Consider the following 19,922-nt stretch of genomic DNA (forward strand, 5'->3'; position numbering starts at 1 on the left):
TAGACCCATTATAGAGTACAATGCCCCTTTTGGTATGTACCTCACAAGACATCTACAACAACTGGAAAGGCCACAGAAATATCTCACAAAGAGGATTACAGGCCTCAAAGAGATGCCCTATGCAGACCGTCTCAAAAAACTGCACCTTTACTCCGTTGCATATTGCCTACTCAGAGGCGATCTCTGCCTAACACACAAAGCTATGTCAAACCCAGAGCTTTTAGACATGCTCCACTTAAAGAAATCCCAATCCCTACGAGCTACACGCTCTAGGGACCTAAACCTCATCACCACAATAAACAGAACATGCTGGAGGGATAGATTCCTGTCCCAGAGACTTCCCATACTCTGGAACAAACTACCTATCTATATCAAACAAAGCTCCTCATTAGCACTGTTCAAGAAAAATCTTGATGATTGGATGGGAGATAGGAAATTCACCCCGGGGATCACTTCTGTGGCTCTGCTCGACAGTGGCACAGGAAAATAATTTTCTTGGGTGGCGAAAGCCAGGGTACCTTTGGCTAGGCTTATATAGGCCCTAGGGCCAATAGCCTAGTACCTACCTATGAACCTATGAACCTATTTCTCTCTAGGTTTCTAAATGGTGACGTTCATCATTCTCATTGCTGCACTAGTCTTTAGGCTATATGGGCTGTGTGCTTCCAGGACAGAACAACTGTCCAACTTTCAAAAGCTCTGGCTCCATCCCACGCATTCACTCTAACTGCTGATTGATCGGCTCTGTGGAGGGAAATCAGGAGACTGATGCTTACTTCATTGTTTTCTTGCCTCCTCATGAAGAGGCAGCTAAGAGGCTTCACAGGAATAGAAACTGGCCTTTAGCTTTGTTTCTGACAGATAAGTTCCCAGTGGGGAACCCTTTCACACAGAATATTGAACTTTTAAGAAAAAAGGTGGTATTTTTAAATAAAGCTTTTTTAGAAGTATTTCCCCTTTAAGAAACCCAATATCCTTTCTAGTATCAGAAGTTTCCTGTCAGAGACCGCTATTTTTAGCTCTAAGCTAATTTGGAGGCTATTTTTGTAAGAAATTGTATGAGTTGTGCAAACTTTTGGTTATTTTATGAAAAGTTATTTGTGCGAAATATTTTATATGGGTAGGGGGTTTTACGGGGTATGTTGGTGCTTGTGTACCTGCCATTTTGTTCTGTCAGACTGAGTTTTTGAAAAAGGGTTTTTCTGACAGGAATTTAGTGTGCTGCTTATGCATTATTGTGACTGGGAACTGTGCATATGAGTGTAAGTATAAGTGTGCTACTTATGAATACTTTTTGACAACTTACCTTCTGACTGTCTCATTCCAACAAAGCGTACAGCCTTCAATATATCCACCTTGGTTGCAGCCTGGATACTTACCCTACTCCAACTGTTCCATCTCCCACTGTACCTAGAAAGAAAAAATAAATTACCAAACAGCCCTCACTGACACTGCAGGCTCAGTTCATGCCTCAGCTGATGATGGATGAATCTGTAGTCGCCATTAGTCATTCCTCAGATGTCACATACCTCTCTGGCTTCCTGTGGTGTTGTCCTTTCAGCCACTGTAAACCAGGGGTCAGTCACATCTTCAGCTGTTCCACTGTCCAAAATGGGCATGGGAGAACCATCTTTTCTGGGTAAGGGATACACTCCGGGAGATGTTGCTCAGTGTAGCCAGGGAAAGAGACCTCTAAGATGGGTTAGAAGTGCCTTCCCTGAGTTGGTCTTCATTTTAACCTGTAAAGAAAAAAGAAAAGGTAAAACATTGTTCATCTGATGACATGGTGTCTGTTAGAAAAGATTATTTTTCTGCAGTAGTCAGGTAATTGTTACACGCTGTTAATTCAAGTGGCCAGAAATTGTTACTTGAAAATAATGTCAGCAGAGATATTCCTGAGGAAAATAAGTCAGAGGAGTCTGACATAGACAGAGACAGGGCTTCTTCTCTTGCATCACCACTAAGTAAGACATAGGTGATCTCCAAACCCTGAATCTTACCCAATTTGGCTTTGTGAAGGGCAGATCCTGCCTGTTAAATCTGGTGGATTTCTTTGAAAACATGACCAAAGTCATTGATGAGAGCAAATTTGTGCACACAACATACCTCAGCCTGGAAAAGGCTTTTGACACAATCCCACATTCTGGTATTACTGATAAATTTAGCAAACTGAATGTAAACCCCTTCATTGTAAGATGGGTTGCCAACTGGCTCACAAACTGGACACATGCTATCAAAGTGGGTGATTCTACATCAATCAGCAGACCTGTTACCGGTGAGGTGCCACAGGAGTCAGTGCCAGGCCTTATACTGTTTGGTATATACTTCTCAGAAGTTCTGGTCAAAACTAAGGGGGTTGTGGCTGACCAAGTTTGCAGACAACTGCAAACTAGGTGCAATCATTGAATTCCCCAAATGATGTCAGTATACTCCAGGAGGGTCTCATGCAGACCAGCGCCTGATGTCTTAGTCATGGTCTCAAACTGAATGCAAAGAAATGCATCAGCATTCCCTTTGGCACAAACAATGTCCCCTCACACTATCAAATCAACAACAATACCCTAAGTACCCATGAAGTGGTAGGGTCTATATTAAAATCATGAAGTCTGACAATATTGAATACGATATTGTCAACACGAGAATACCAAAAGCACACTACATCGAATGTTTAAACGGAAAATCTCCGTAGGGGTAGATTTCCGTTTACTTCAATGTAGTGCATTCTCGGAGTTGGTATATTCAAGTAGGGGGTGTGGGGGGTGCAAGGGGCTTGCCCCCCTGCCTACACACTATTTAGTTTGTTTGTTTTTAATTTAGTATTTTTTTTTTTTGTTTCAATGCTTTAAGACTTCGATCACTAAAGTTCGATCTTTAGTGAGTCGAAGTTTTAAACCTTCAAGATTATAATATAGACCTGAAGTGGTAAGGGACCTGGGATCACAAGTTAACTGCAACCTTAACTTTGACCACCATGTGTCTACTGTAGTAAGGAAAGCTTTCTACATAGCACACTTGATTAGTGAATGCATCACCTTGAGAGCAAAAGAAGTTGTAACCCCTTATACTCGGCACTTATCCAGCCCATAATTTGGTATAACACCCCATTTGTCATGTACTGTACTAAGCACCTGCAGCAATTAGAGAGACCTCAGAGGTTTCTAACAAAGAAGATCAAGGGACTCCAGCATGTGCCTTACACAGACTGACCAAAGTCCTTGTCAGTATACTCCGTATCATATAGACTTCTTAGGGGAGACTTATGCCTGGCCTACAGAGCAGTCCAAGACCCAAACCTAATGAACTTGCTGCATATCCATAAATCAAATGGGACTAGGGTACCCATTCCAAGGACCTAAATATGGCCTGTGACTTAAATAGGACATGCTGGACGGACAGATTTATCTTCCAGTGACTGCTGCGTCTTTGGAACAGGCAACCAATTCATGTGAAACAGAACACCTCTATGAAACTGTTCAAGAGGAGCAAGGATAAGTGGATGGGGCACCATACATTCTTACTGGGAATAGAGCCCACAAACCTCCTGGACATGGGCATTCATCACTAAATGCAATCTTGGGTATTGACTAACATTTCTATGGTATTACATTGGGATGAAATGGCTAGGCTTAAAATTACCTCTGGGTTGATAGCCTAGTAATCTCCTGTGATCCTATGAACCTTAGCCCAAATCTCTTATTCAGAGGAAACATGGTCTTCACAACCCCCTTTGAAGGAATTCTCATTTCCTCAGACAACAGCCAGGATGAACAAGGTGTTTTTTTATCAGAAAAGTGGTTATTTCCCCTGAAATGAGGAAATACTGTGATATGTTACAAGAGGATATACCTCATTCTACACACATCCCTCCAATTTTGCCAGCCCAAGAGGATGTATTTAACGCAGCTAGTAATTAATAATGTTATCAAAGACAAGTAGGCTTTGCAAAGTTTCTCAAGGCAACAAACATTTGTTTTTCTACCTCCGGTCTGATCCTATGGCCATATCTACATCTTTGCCAGCTAAGAATTGACTATTGGTTTCTTCCAATCCTTCTCCTGTGCACAAAGGAGGAAAGGTATTGGATAGATTTGGCAGGATAATATTTTCTTCTTCTACTTTGTCCTATAGAATACTTAACTATCAATCTCATATGTGGACGTTCTTTCCATTTTGTGCAGTTTGACAGAATTATCTAGCCAACTTCTTACTGAAGGTAATGAGTGTCTGAATTCTATTGCTTCTAACAATAGTACCCCAAAATACTTTGATACCTTTCCTGATGTGGTCTGCTAACTTCCTTTTTGTTTATGTTTTTGGTCACCGGTTTCCTCATTCTCCTGCTTGTCTTCTTGTACGGTGTCTCCACTAATCACTACCATCCCTCTTCATCTTCTTGTATGCCCTCTCTTTTGTCTTTATCACAAACCTTATCTTCCTATGTAGACGTACCAGTGTACTCTTCTTTATTCCTTTCTGCATCTTCCTCAAAACATCATTAATTGCCCTGAGTACACCAAACCTCACCCACTTCTATAGTTTGTTCAGCCCACTTGATTTGCCTCCAGTCACTCACTAATTTTTGACCCACTCCCCAGCACAACACAGGTCACCCCTCTAAAATCCCATACCATTTTTTGCATTTCTTTTTTTTTTTTTTGTACTTTCCCCAGTATAAACCACAGAATAGAAAAAAACACTATTAGTTAATGGTGCCATTGCGTCACTATATGTTACACTGTCTATCTTGTTTAGAACCACACTCAAAATTCTGTCTTTTCACATACAGTCTCATGAGTCATACCAGCCGGATGAAACTGGCTTGATCCAAGACCACATTTACTTCTCTCTTTCTTCCCACTTTAAGGGTTTGGGATCACCCAATCCGCTGTTGCCAGATTTAAACCTTTTTAATTACAACTCTGTTATTATTACCCAGCTACTTTATTCTCTTTCTCCAGTCTCTCATCTTCCACTCTTGTCATATTCAGGGGCTAATACACTATACTGATGCAACACATATGTATGAGCCTGCATATATTTTGTTGTATTCAGTCTGACTTGTGGATGTCTGGACCGTCCTGTTTAGATTAGGTCACTTGCAAAGTTAACTAAGGAACAGATAAAATAAAATACAGCTTCACTGGCAGCACAGATTACTGATAACCAGTCTGCAGACAGCATGTAACACAGACGTTTACTACACACATGCATAAGACCGCATCCAGGGAGACTGCAAGCAGTTCAAAGAACAGTTCTGTACAGCTGCTTCTGCTTCCTCATTTTCAAAAAAAGTTTTGAAATATCCTTTTATGTTCTCATAGACTTCCTGGCAACTGCTGTCAAAATTAGACTGAGTAGCTTTGGATTAACTTTTGCACTTTTGTCCCACTTTGCCATCACAGACTTACTATTCTGCAGAATTTGAAATTTTTAATGGGACATCAGCTTTATGCATACTAACATTTTACTTACTTCATCATAGGAGTTACACCTCTCTTGCAGACCTGTGTGACCTTGTTAGGTCCTTTTGGGCCACTGTAGGATTCTCCTTTGATGGTTACCTCAGAATGAACAAAAAATGTTTACGCAAAATCCATGTAGAAGGATTTTATTAGCAAACCATGTATCATTATCTACATGTAGGTGATTTATATTTTTAGCTGAACCGTCCAGCACAGAAGAACCATTTTAAAAACTATATTGTAAGATGGTAAACTCTATTTGATATACATATGCCTAATATGAGGCAGAAATGGTGAGAACAACAAAAATGGGACAACAGAGTAAACAAAGATGGAAGACATGGATAGTAAAAATAATTGTTATACTGTAATGGTTGTAGGAGAGATATAGTTTGGCATATCACACAGCCATGGTTGCTAATTGTCACACAGCTGAAACCAGAATGCTGATAAGCAGAATTGCTTGAAAATGTTTTGGACAGTACTTTGTGAAAGGTCACTTATGCTTCCTCCTTCTCTCCACTACGCTAACCTTTTTCAAAGTGTTATGACCTCTGAGGTGATATATAACAGTCAAAAATGTGGGTGCAGCTTTAGATTTGGTGAGAGAGAGGGGGAGACCATGACCTCCAAAAGTGACCATTTCATTTGTTTGTTTTGTTTTATTTATTTGTTAACTGGGCAAACCCTTTGGACGCAAATACCCTTTTACAGGGGCAGCACAGGAGTTTGCTTAGAGTCATACTGTAGTCAAAAGGAGGTCAAACCCTGTATCTTTGACTACAGGACACAGTTTGTTAACAGCCCAGAGCCTTGATCCATTGCACTAACTGCAAGTAAGACTTGAGAAAAGCACTTAAACCATCTTGTGATCAACAGTTTAGTGTAGTAAGTAATGTTGTTAAGAAGAATTCAGTTGCGCATTTTTTTCTGTTTTTAATCAAAGCATAGTTTAGCATCTTTTTTAGGTAAACCAATATTCAAATTATTGTAAGCTGTTATTATAACTCAGACCCAGATATCAGATTTATTATGCAGAGTAGTTGGTAATGCATGGGGTACGGTGAGAAGGCAGTGAAGCTGCAGAGAAACAATTTGAACAGTCTATCTGAATTTTTGGAAGAATGGCACTCTAAAATCACTGAAGCATAGAAAAAGGGACATATGCATATGAGTAAAAAAAAATGTTGTACAGAAAAGCAGCAACAAAGATGAACTGAATGTTGTGACTCATTTCCAGATTGTCAGCTGCTTCAAGGAGGAGCACTGATGTTCTTCCACCATACCTCTCACCTGTATGGGACGTCCTTGATTTGGGGCCTTGGCACTTCATTATTTTTGATTTTGTCCAGAATTCTTTGAGCAAAGAAATTGAGAAGTATGTGTTCTACTACACTAAATCCTCTAGAGGTCATTTCTGGAGTACTGCGTGCAGTTTTGGAAGTCCTATTTGCATTTCTGGAGGGGGTCTGTAGAGTGGTAACAAAAGTAAAGTAACCTGGAAGATTCTCATTAAAAATACAGACTGATGTAAACGTGTTTGTTTACTTTAAGGTTTTGCATAGTATGATAATTGTGCATATATTTACATGTGTGTGTGTAAAGAGAGAGATTTGGATATATCAAAATAAATATATTTTTGTGACAGGAGAGTGTTTTGCTTGAAGGAATGTAATATGTCAAATGGATACATTCTAAATCTATTAGGGAGAAAAGGTTAAAAGTGAAATCAGTGACTGACTATTGTGACAGCAGTAAAGTAATAGAATCAAAAAGCAAAATAGTGCAGTGGGAGTCTTAAGTCTGCAGTCATTCACCAGGGGACAGAATCATTCTGTTGTAAGACAAAGAACACACAGGTGTGTGAGAATAATGTGTGGGAGAGTGAAGATAGGGTTTAGGAGATGGGAGCTGATGTACTAAACAGAACAAGAGACTGTTTTTTTTTCCTTAATTATTTTTGTGAGCCATTAAGGTGAGTTTGGGCACTTCAAGACCATATTCTTTGCACATATGCTCCTTTCATGGAAGGTGGTACTGTCAGTTGACAGGTTGGGCACTATTTTGTTGTTCTACTTTACTTGTAGTTTTCCCATCTTCTCGCTATGATGTGTAATAACGTCAGAGTGAAAAGTGTGCATGCAGGTTTTCATGTGATAGGAAAGCTGTGGACATCAACTACCATCTTCCCATAACACCTAAACATCATAAAAGAAAGCATGTTGATATCACCATAAATGAAAAATGCTGATCTCTGCTCAGGTTCTACCACCCTCTTACCCGACCTTGCTTGTACCTGTACTGTTCACTGGATTTCAATTGCTACAGTCATAGAGAGGAGCTCTTCAATTACAGTGGTGATCTGGACCCAGCAGGGTCATTTTTTTTTGTATGCTTATAGGTTTATAGGTTAGGGATACCAGAATGTTAATATATTACGCTTAGTATCTTCACTTACTTTTATTTATTTAATTTTTGCTGATTGGGTTTATTTCACTAGGCCTATATCCTGTGTTCAAGAAAGACCTGAGGTGGTGTTTATACTAAGTAGGTACAAATTGTTTATGATGCCAGGAGATTCCACTTCTCTTTCTGATAAGTGACATGGTATCTTTAACATCCACCTGAGCTCCATCCACTCAGACATGTGGGATATCAGTTTCATTTCACATCTGAAAGAGTATCGAAATCAGAGCAATTAGGACAAAAATATTTATCCCTAATAAAAATACGAAACATAATATTCATTTCGATCAAACATTCGTATATTAATTAAACATAAGCAGCAAAGTCAGTCAATGCTGTTAATTTAATGACAGAATCAGTTACCTTTGTTAAGTAGAATGGCTGCTGTTTTGTAAGAACTGCTTCTGAGCCATTTATAAATGTGCCCTCCACTGAGAAAAGATTTTATGTGTTGTATATGTCTATGAATATGCATGTACATGTCTAACCAACTGTAAGCATGCAGAATAGGCATTTTAAAGCATACGTGAAATAAAACCTAATATTTTTATTTAAATCTTAAACCTGAACTACATATCACTTGTTTTGCATTTTACACCTATCAGTACTCATGGATTTATTTATGCTACTTTATTCCTTGAACACAGCCCTGAAGTTAAATGGATGCTCTTAGATTTCTTCTCTAGGTTTTGTTCTTCTGGTTCACTGATGCTAATAAAAAAATGTAAGCTGGAAAAAAATAGACCATCCATGGTTCAGTTTCTAAATAAAGCCACAGCTGAGGCTAAAAATAGCTACTGAGCTTGGAGAGGCTATCCTGTTTGCATTTAAATTGCCTGCTTGGTTTAACCCAGCAGATAACCTTTTCTGCACATTCTGCAGTTCTATTTTTCCATGTAGGTACACAAGCTAAGTTATTCTAGCTGGTGCCATGTTTAATGAAAATGACATCCTGGAAAATATAAGTAGCCATTTGAGTTTTTATGTACATATTCAAAATTACTGTTTCTAGATTATATAGAGAAATGTTCTATGGATGCTGGGAAAATGCTGTAACTAAAAATGTTTTTTTTCATTAATATACGTTTTATATTAAGGATGGTTAGTTATCAGAAAGTGTGGAATAATCAATAAATCCTGAAATGAAAAAGACTGAATCACTCTCAAGAAGATGTGAATGACTTGTTTTAGCACATTTCCTAATAACTCTGATAGCCTGCTGGAAGATGTACTGCATTCTTAAAATGTGACTTTAATGTTTTCAGAAACCACCCCTGCTGATCATCTGCAAACATAGTGTACTGCACGGCATCCCCTCCCCCGCTAGCAAGTATGGATAACTACTGCTATCATCCCCAAGGCATAATAATAGAAAACATCACTTCTATTTATAGAAGCAGCACAGCTGCTTGCAACAGCATATTCTCCTCCTACAGTGAGTCTTAGAACTACACACCAGTAAGCCAAAATCAAGACTTTTCAGAGAAATACAGTATGATGTGTGTAAGATAAAGGAAGGTGGCATGGCAGGAGCTTCTAAGGTGAAGGGTGCAGGATGATCATTTCTTTTCTACAATAGATAAGGGCAAGGTGGCCTAGGAAAGCTGATATATACATTATTTACATAACTTTTTCTTTACAGTGCTGAATGTTCATTACAGAAAAAATAATTGCAATATTAACAGCAAGCCACTGAGACAGCAGCTCAGTGTAATAAACTCTGAAAAAATCCCCTAGGTTTAAACCTAACAGTGCTCTACAAAAGGTCTGTTAAGTAGTTATTTAACCAAGACCAAGCTTTGAAGCTTTTCATAGAGATGGTGATATAAATGGCAGCTGCAACATTATTCTAGGTTTCACTTGCAGAACATAACATCTACTCGTTCAATTGCCTTTCTTGAGCAGTAAATGAACAGCACAGAAGCATCATTTTAAAAAACAGTATGTGAAGCACAAAAGGGCTTCAGCTAGATCACGGTGTATATGTGTACTCTTTACACAAGCTATGCTAATAACAATGGCCCCAAGTTTGGGCAAGTCAGTATAAAAGTACCTAGTGTGCTTAGTTCTTATATAAAGCATTACTGCTAAGCTTTATCACAGAGGTTAACAAAAGGGGAAAATACACTCTAGCAAAGTCAAAATGGGTGTTATAGAAATATACAAAAGCAAAACAAAAAAGAGGGAGAACCAGTCTTAAAAAATAGATCATTTCCTTCTGTCTCCTTGCCTCTTTAAATGAGTAGCTGAGGTATATCTTAAAAAAATAGTGTATGGATAACATTCTACAGTTAGAATTGCATTTTTGGCAATTTATTTCTTTGCTACAGGAATAGGTCTGACGAATGTATTTCCCAGTCCAAAATGTAACCAGAAGCAACAGAAAGGAGGGCAGCATCTCTCTTGTCTCAGCTGGTCTGAAAGATATGACTTGAGTACATATGTTATCATTGTGTTGTCTTCATAAAAGGTAAGAACAATCTAATTTGTAGTTTTCAAGTAGCTCATGGTCTTCATAAAAATACCAAGATGACAATTTGCTGTCACCCTCACACATGTTCCATTCCTGTCACCTTACATTCCCTAATGTATTTAAACTCAGATGCAGTGTGCAAAGAAGTTCTGTTTTTTTAGTAAATTATCCATAGCCAGATTTAGTGAAGTACATTAAATTCTGTTCATGATGAACAAAAAGGAACACTAATGAATAAAACAAAGTGCATGTGTGTGTGCGCACACGCGTGCATGCATGCATGTGTGTGCGCGCGTGTGTGTGAGTGTGTATATGCGTGTGTGTGCGCGTGTGTGCGTGTGTGTATATACGTGTGTGTGTGCGCGCATGTGTGTATGTGTGTATATGCGTGTGTGTGTGTGTGTGTGTGTGCGTGCGTGTGCGTGTGTGTATATGTATGTGTGTGTGTGTCTGTCTGTATGTGTGTGTGTGTGTGTGTATGTGTGTGTGTGTGTGAATGCGCGTGCGTGTGTGTATATGTATGTGTGTGTGTGTATGTGTGCGTGTGTGTGTGTGTGCGCATGTGTGTATATGCGTTTGTGTGTGTCTGTATGTGTGTGTGTATATGTGTGTGTGTGTGTGTGTGTGTGTGTGCACGTATGTGTGTGTGTGTGTGTGCACGCATGTGTGTATATGTATATGTGTGTTTGTGTGTGTGTGTGTGTGTGCGTGTGCGTGTGTGTATATGTATGTGTGTGTGTGTGTGTGTGTGTGTGTGTGTGTGCGTGCGTGCGTGTGTGTATATGTATGTGTGTGTGTGTGTGTGTTGCTTCATAGTACCTGACATCGCAGTTTGACTCATTGGGGGGGCTCATTTATGGAGTTTGCATGTTCTCATTGAGCTCATTTGCCATGTTCTCTGGTTATTGGCACATTCTATAGATATGTTAGAAGCTGTCTGGGTACTTTGACTTAACCCTAGATGTGCATGTGAGTATGGATGCATGAAAATGCATGTACCCCACTGTCCTCTGTTAGAAAGCTATCCCATCTAGGACTGGTGCTTTGTTTTAGTTGTTTTGCAAGAAATTTCATGTCTTTGTTTCAGTATATGAGGTAATTTGGAGGTTTAATATATGAAGGAGGGTTTCTGAAATGCCTCACATAATGTAAGAGGTATATAATTACTGTAATTCACCAATGGCATTCAGTTAAAAAAACCTTTTAAAAATCTTACATATGCCTCCTTCATTCCAGCTTGAGTTTTTTTTTGGGATACCAAAGGAAGTTGAGTAATAAGTTATTAATTTTCTGTTTAATTTTGACAGGTGGGGGAATTATTAGAGCTTGGCCAATGAATAAGATTTTAGGTAACAGTATCATTTTGATTAAAGTTAGTCTGTTTTCAAATGTGAAGAAGAGTCTGTTCCAACTGTCTATTAAACTAGTAATTGAGTTTATAAGTTATTGGTAATTAGATGTGAATGATTTTTTTATAATTAGATTCAATAATGATACCTAGATATTTAATATGCATGCCCTCCCACTTTATGTCTCTTTTTTATCTAAGTTTCATAGTAACAGTTTTATTCACTAGAAGTGCCTGAATTTTGTTGTGATTGAATTTTAGACCAGAGATGTTTGCAAAGAAGTCTAGATTATGTAATAGGTGATCTACTGAATTGTCAATATCATTAGAAGTTATTAGTAGGTCATCAGCAAACAGTTCTATCTTGGGGGATAATTTGTCTGACACTTTATATCCTTTAATGCTGTTTTGATAAAATCCTATACTTGTCAGGACGAAACCGCTTACCAAGTCTGAAGTGGATTTAATAAATCTTTGTGGTTCTACACTCCATTGACTGTTTATTTGGGCTTTCATCTTGCTTCCAGGAGGTGGTTTTGTGTTTTTCTTGGTTACTTTCCACCTAAGCTATGTTTTTTTCCTGAATTAAGATGGAGTCACTCCCATTTCCGACCCGAGGGACAGCACATGGCTAATTAGCATTAGCCGCTCTCTGGACTGTTAAATTAGCACATGGCTTCCCCAGTGAGACCACTCTCTCCATGCTATGGCCCTCACCAGGGGAAAACTGTATCAGGACAGGGTCTCTAAATAGGTTAGCCTTAAAGTAATGCAGAAAGCTTCCAAGTTAAGGTTTACATGTCACAGTAAGCATTTCAAAATTCAGACCCAGGATCACTGAGATCACAGGTGAAATGATTCATACCTTACGTTTCTTCTGAGTCTGAATGCTTTGACACTTTTTCTGAAATACCAGTTACTGTTCACAAGCTTCTGACATGTTATTTGAGTTTTGTGAAAAAGGGGGTTTAAAAAAAGCTGCTAGGTTGTCCTCAATAAAAGGAAAAAGTACCCAGTTTATGTATATGCATTTGCAATGCATCTTTAACTCAGTTTATACCTGTTTTAACTTAAGTGATGCCTAGAAGACTTGTGTGATTGAAGGGTAAGTCCTATCTAGAAGATATTTAAAATAAGATTAGGACTTTCCTAGTAACTCCAGAGTCAGAGAAAGAAAAGATAAGCTATGTGAAACTTATCCACTGATTCAAATTCTGCATCTATGGCCAGGGTTAGAAGGCAGCCTTTTTTTATAACAGGAATCCTTTTTTTCTCAGAATCTTCTTTTTGTGATCAGCTATTTCATTAAAGTCCTTATGGAAGGGAAAAACAAAATACCCAATCTAAGGAGACATATCAAGAAAACTAGAGATTTAATATTCAGTCCACTCAAATCAGAGCAAATATTCAGCAATGAAACAACTCCTTCATTGTCCCTGCGTTAGCACTTTAAGAAAACACATCTTGTACCCCTTTGCCAACAGATCTCCCACACATCTTGATATTACTATTGTCAAAAGTAAGAATTCTACAGTTCCAAAAAAGGTATTTCTGAGGATTGCTGGTTGGAAGACTTGCTACAAGCAAGGTATGAAATAGTTTTGGCCTGCCTCCATGGCATAGAGGGATAAAGCCCTGACTATGACCCAGATTAACTCAATTTGTTTAGTGGCTCATGTATTGGACGAGATTGCATGGGAGGAAGTGAGTGGAGTGGATTGGTGATGCCAGGTCACCCTTCCTGGGGGATGGGTGGTTGTCCAAATTGCCATAAGGATGACATCTATCATAGGAAAAGGTGCTTTGCAAGCAACAACAATCAGGTTATTTGCTTGGTTCCCTACCAAACCATGTATGTGGTAGCCTTTTGGTGTGCATCCAGGAATGCTCATGCTTTCATGGGAAGACATTGCACATCCTTGCATCTGCAAGCATATGCACAGCCATCAAGAAGGGAGGTTAGAACCAATTCACAGAAACCACTGATGGCTGCCTAAATGATGCCCTGCTGTGACTGGCAATTGCCCTACTAGGGAAAGGTGGGTCTAGTTCATCACAAGGATGGTTGTTAGGCAGTGGGAATAAAAAGACATTTAAGAGAATGAGTTTTTGTTAGTTCCAGCACATGTCCTTTGCCTAAAACCCTTGTAACTACTCTTTTATAGGATATAGTAGCAAAAAGAGACCAGAGGGCAGCCATGGTGGTGCAGTAGTTAGCATTGCCGGCTCACAGCAATAGGTTCTCTGGTTCGATCCTTGGCTGGGGTGCCTTCTATGTGGAGTCTGCATGTCCACCCTGTGGTTGCATGGGTTTCCTCCCACATCCCAAAGACATGCTGTAGGTGAATTGGACACTCTAAATTGGTCCTAGGTGTGAGTGTGTGCATGTGTGTGCCTTCTGTGGAAGGTTGGGTGCCGGGCTGGCAACTCAACACCGTAAAACTCCACTGTCAATCATGAGCAGACAGGTGATCCACTGTGGCAACCCCTAACCGGGAAAAGCCAAAAGAAGAAGAAGAAGAAGTAGCAAAAAGAGACCAGGTTGTTATTCTTGCTTCTTTCTGGTGCCCAAAAAGAAGAATGTAGGCCTGTTCTGGATGTTCTGTATCTCTGCAAGCATTTAGCAGTCTAAAAGTTCACTTTAGATTCTGATTCTACTTACTTCACAGATGTATTGTTTGTTAAACTTGGATCTTAAGGAAGTTGGCTGGCACATTCTAATTTTTACATCTTACCGAGGATTCCCCAGACTTCAGGTGAAAAGGATCACTGCCAGGCCACATTCTTCTCTATGTTCTTTTAGCTTTAGCTCCCATATGTCAACATATGTTTAGCCATTGCCATTGCAGTCTTTGCATTCCTCTCAACTATCCAGAGTTTCACAGAATGACCAGATTTTCCCTCATATTTTTGGTGAGTTCCTCATAAAAGTTGCGTTTTTCTGGCAAACCATTGATGATTGAAGCCACTAAATAATACAATAGATATTTGTGTTTCAGATATCCTTCAGGAAATGTAAGCTAACACAAAACCAGTTAATCTAGCAATTTTCTAAGTTTGTAAGAGTAATATTTAAAATGTGTTCCTATTTTTGGGCCTTTGTCCCCCATAATTTTTGACTTTGTCCAGATTTCTTGTGCTAAGAGATTAAGAGGTATGCAGACATAGGTTAAAGGGTATTCAGGCATACATATATATACCTTGATGATTGTTTTTAAATGCCTTCTTAGACAAACAACTCTAAAGACTTATTTTGTTTGTGGTTGTATCTGCATCATCATACAGCTGAATATGTTTGTCACATGCTCATGCAAATGTATTGAGGCATGAACCTAAACATAAAATGCATTGACTTCTTATTCTTTTCTCATCTGTTTGTCTAGACAGGGTTGTTCACTGGTTCCCAAAGGCATGTAGTTGGGCTGCAGTACTGCTGATATGCCCTCACATGCATCTCTAATTATGCCATCATCAGTGAAACTCATCTATTGTTTAACAAGTGTTGCATGCAATATACTTCAAGCATTACACAGTTTTTAACAAATCTATATTGTAGTGTTCAACCTTGCATGTCCATGCATCTGAACTGTAGTTTTGAATATGACAACACACTATTTATTATGCATCATGTTCTGGTACGGGCAAGACCATATTCCCACTTTCTCTTCTGTCTACTCTTTCATATAAGTAAAATGAGATAGTGCTGCAGGGGATGCTCTTGAGTCTGTGCCTCCCAGCAGGTTCCCAATTTGGATATGTCCCTCTCTGCATAAACAGCAGCACAGTGCCCTTGCTTGCCATGTGTGTGTTACATATGCTTTCAGGACACTTGATGAACATATTTGCGAGTAGACTTGTGATGGCCATGAGTATGATATACACAGACTGGCAATTTTTACTTTTATTCTGTTTATCTTTTAACCGAGTAAGCACACAAGGCCCAGGTTTCTCTTGAAAGGAGTGACTGTAGAATGTCATATGCTTAAATGGATTTTTCAGAGACACAGAGTTTGCAAGTAGGGAATGGGGGAATCAAACCCAGGACTGAAGGATGAAGCTCACTAACATCTCATAGCCTTAAGCCTGTTTACTAAACCACCATACAATGAGCATCCACTACATGGAGGAATAACCCTTATAGTACTCATATACATTTACTTCTGAGCCTGTCATACATTGTATGTACAGAATCATGTATACAACAGATGGCCCTGAGTTTGCCAAGTAATGATACTATGCCATGGAAGGCAAGCAAGAGCTATGCATGCATGCATGCAGGCAAGTGTGTCGGCACACACAGGCACACAAACACACACATACACACACACACACACACACACACACACACACACACACACACACACACACACACATACAGAGCATATGTATGTATGTAGGAACACAGGTAGATTCAGAAGCACAGACAGTCTCTCATATATACAAAACTCTCACACACACACACACACACACACACACACACACACACACACACACACACAAAGGTATGGTCACTTTGTTGACTGTGTACAGATTAGTTGTCTGTTTGTGAACAAATGACTACACTAATGCATAAATAATAGCCTACATAATATATTTTAGCTCATCCCTTTCAGACACATACAGTTTAAATCATTAGAAGATGTGTGTGCGCATGTATGTGCATACTTTCACACACGTATATATTTATATATATATATATATATATATATATATATATATATATACACACACACACACACACACACACACACACACACACACACACACACACACACACACACACACACACACGGGTTCTTGCAACTGCTGATGCAGTTACTAGCATTAATTCTGTTTTTTATTTGTTTTTCAACTTCTTAACCATGACTTTTAAGAGTCGGAGTTAGTGAAAAGAAAAAGGAAATGGTAGCTACAGTAAAAGGTATAAAAAAGCCAGTAATACCATATGGATGTCATGCCATGAACTAGCACACTTGTTTATTACCAAGCTGTCCTGGTACATTAATTTCCCGCTTTGACAAGCTGGGTATTCACTGAGGTCTGTTGATTTTCTAAACCCATTTTCTATTATTGGTTAAAAAGTATGTTCTGTATTTCAGAGTAGAATTGGTGAGTTTTTCATCTTCTGCTGCCAGTAGGGTGACTGCTGATATTGGAGTATTTGGACCAGTCTCCAGTGTACCACATATATAGGTGTATGTGAAGTATTAGCTTTTAAGGTATCGGTGTCTTTAAGGGAGATGCAGCTAATGTGAATGGTGTGTTAACTGACCCTTGCACTGTAAGTCATTCTGAAGTAAAGCTTCTTGACTTTAACAAAAATGTTTCCGCCTCTTATTCATTCATCCTGAAAATGTGCATAACTTACATATGCATGGTAAAATACATAGTGTCAGAATAAGTGGGAAGTATGCTGTCAAAACTAAACTTATTTCACACAAGAAGCTGCATTTTTGTTTTGCTTTAAATTTTTGGCGCTTGAGGCTGTTCTGTGGTTTTACATTTTGCCAGGTAAGTTTGTACAGCATCTCATCCAAATGAAAAAGAAAACCAGTTCTGATTAAAAAAAAAAAATGATAGAAGTCACAGATATAGTCTTTTCATATTTTATATGTTCATAATTTTAACATTAAAATAGCTTTATTCCCAAATCAATCAGTCTTGAATTGCACTCTCACAAATATTATTCCACATTGTAAAGCTCTGCTTAGCCACTGCTCTTCCAGTTGTACTTTGTCAACTTTTGGTTGAAATTGTATTTACTACATGCACCAGCAGATTTGAAATGTCCTTGAAATTTGCAAAAAATTATAAGCTAAGGGTTTAAAGATTTGATCTATATGTCTCTTTGACAATGGACTTACCAAAAACAGAAAATAAACAATGTGTAATGTTGCTTCATGTCACATATGAGGAAGCAAATAAGGTAGTTAACATGTTTAACCTTAAGGAAGAAGATCGAGGAGTATATATCAAGCACACTGTGAGTGAAAGATGAATCTACCACATGTAAGGCATTGCTTCTTTAATAGAAATCAAGGGATTCAGGAGTCATTTCATAGATTCATAGTTCGCTACTTGGTAATAGACTAGTTAGGCCTTTTGATGCCTAGCCACTGTAGTCTCACTGGTACACCAAATTAGTTACTCTCCCTTTCCATCAGGAATGGTGAGGCTTGACATGGGGTAGATATGTTGATTTCCAGTCCATTCATCTAAGTTAGATTTGAACAGTGAGAGATGTGCTTTACATTACAGAAAGTAGGATTTTTTTTCAGATGTGGGGAATTCTTTTGGAGAAATATCTATCATGCCAAGAAGTTACATTTTTGTTGCAATATAGATTTAGGTCCCTTGAGCTTTTATTTATATTACTAACAGTTTTGTTCAGGTGGAGTAGCTCAAGCAGGATTGAATCATTTACGGCTCTATAGGCCAGGCATAGAGCATTGTGTAAGAGTTTGCAGCAAACAGAGAAGAGAGGCAGGGCTTTCTGATACACTGGGTAATGGTGGGGATATATACCTGAGATATTTTATTAAGTTCAAGGGAGGTTGTTTATGCTAGAACACAGCACAAGAGACTGTTGGCATCTACAAATCCAATACATTTGAAACATGCCACAAGAGTACACAAGCTAATTAAAGTAAACATCTGGGCTAGTTTTTGTTGCAAAATTACCAAAGTACAAAACACAAGTTTAAATTAGTGCTGGCACATTGTAATGCAAAAAATAATTAAAACAGTTACCTTCCAGATGTCATAGGACTGTCCTTCAAGTCAAATCAAGTAGCGGTAGCAGAGTTTGAGGCAGAGCAGTTGGGTTACATACCAGCACAGTAGAACAGTTGATGCCTATCTAACTGGTTTTAACACATGGTGTAAGATTGAGTTTGCTAACTTGCATCACTTGTTGACAATAATATAACTGTAAAAATTAAAAATGATCAGGTCAGAGGCATCTTATTAAAAGAAATGTACTTGACACTGCAGTACTGAACAAAGCACTTGTAGATAATTCCCTGTGGTAAACGAAAAAGGAGAAATGACGATCAGTGCAAGTATTGTGGTTGTTGGCTTAAGAAAGCCTGTCAATAAGCAATTAACATAATTTGTCAGCTTTATGGGTGACATAACCATTTTGCAAATATTTGTAAAAGTCAAAATAAAGTGTTGAAGCATGATTTTCATGTATTAGGGCAAAAGAGCACAACAAAATGGAAATGTCTGGGTGCACCATTTAGTTAAATATAGTCAATGCATTGCATACTGTGGACAATGTCAAGTGTTAAAATGAACGATTTTTTGGAACCAGTTGATATTTTGAAACTATTTTTGATAGGCGATATCCCCTACAGTTACTTGATGGTGTTATCTGTAAAGTGTCTTCTAGAAGGAATGATTCTTTTCCTCCCATTTTATGTAAACCTTTACCTATAAAAATACTAGAAATAGAACATTACTAGGTATTTCCATAATGCAATGTGTTACCATTTTCTACAGATAATGCTCAAATTAGAAAGATCTTGGTACATTACTGGCACTTTTCTGATTATGCTAAAGACAAAGTTGGTTTCAGCCCTACGTTCTAGTTCAGAAAGTGTAATAATATTAAACAGACATTAGAGAGAACTAAGACTATCTTGCCTGTTAATAGAGTTAATATTATATCATGCTATGGCTGCTGTGGACGATGTAAATATATCCATGAAGGTACATTTCTAATATGTAGTAACATTCAATATATTTCATGGGGCATTGCGATTGTAATTCAAAAGAGGTGTTTTATTTGGCCACCTGTTCCTCTTGCTCCAGGTTTTATGTGGGAAAAACTGTAAATAAATTAAGTTAAAGAATTTATCATCATGTATATGCCATGAGGAAGAATGATTTTAATAATACTTTGGCAAAACACAAAGCAAGTTGTAAAAATTTTAATAAGTTTACATTCTTTGTGTTGGATAAGGACCATGTTTCAAAAAGGAGTGGTGATTGGAATAATAAGTTACTGTACAGGGAACTTTATTGGCAAATATTTTTGGAAGCAGGTAGAAGTCAAGGTCTTAATTATTTTATTTTGATTTCAAGTGTTTTAGTCAAAAACAGCATGAGGGCAACACAGAATAAAGCCAGAAGCTAACACAAATGCTGTACTGTGACGGATTCACAGCAG

Source organism: Protopterus annectens, chromosome 4.part1 (assembly GCF_019279795.1).
Source record: "Protopterus annectens isolate FY-2018-M chromosome 4.part1, PAN1.0, whole genome shotgun sequence".
Taxonomy (NCBI): domain Eukaryota; kingdom Metazoa; phylum Chordata; order Ceratodontiformes; family Protopteridae; genus Protopterus; species Protopterus annectens.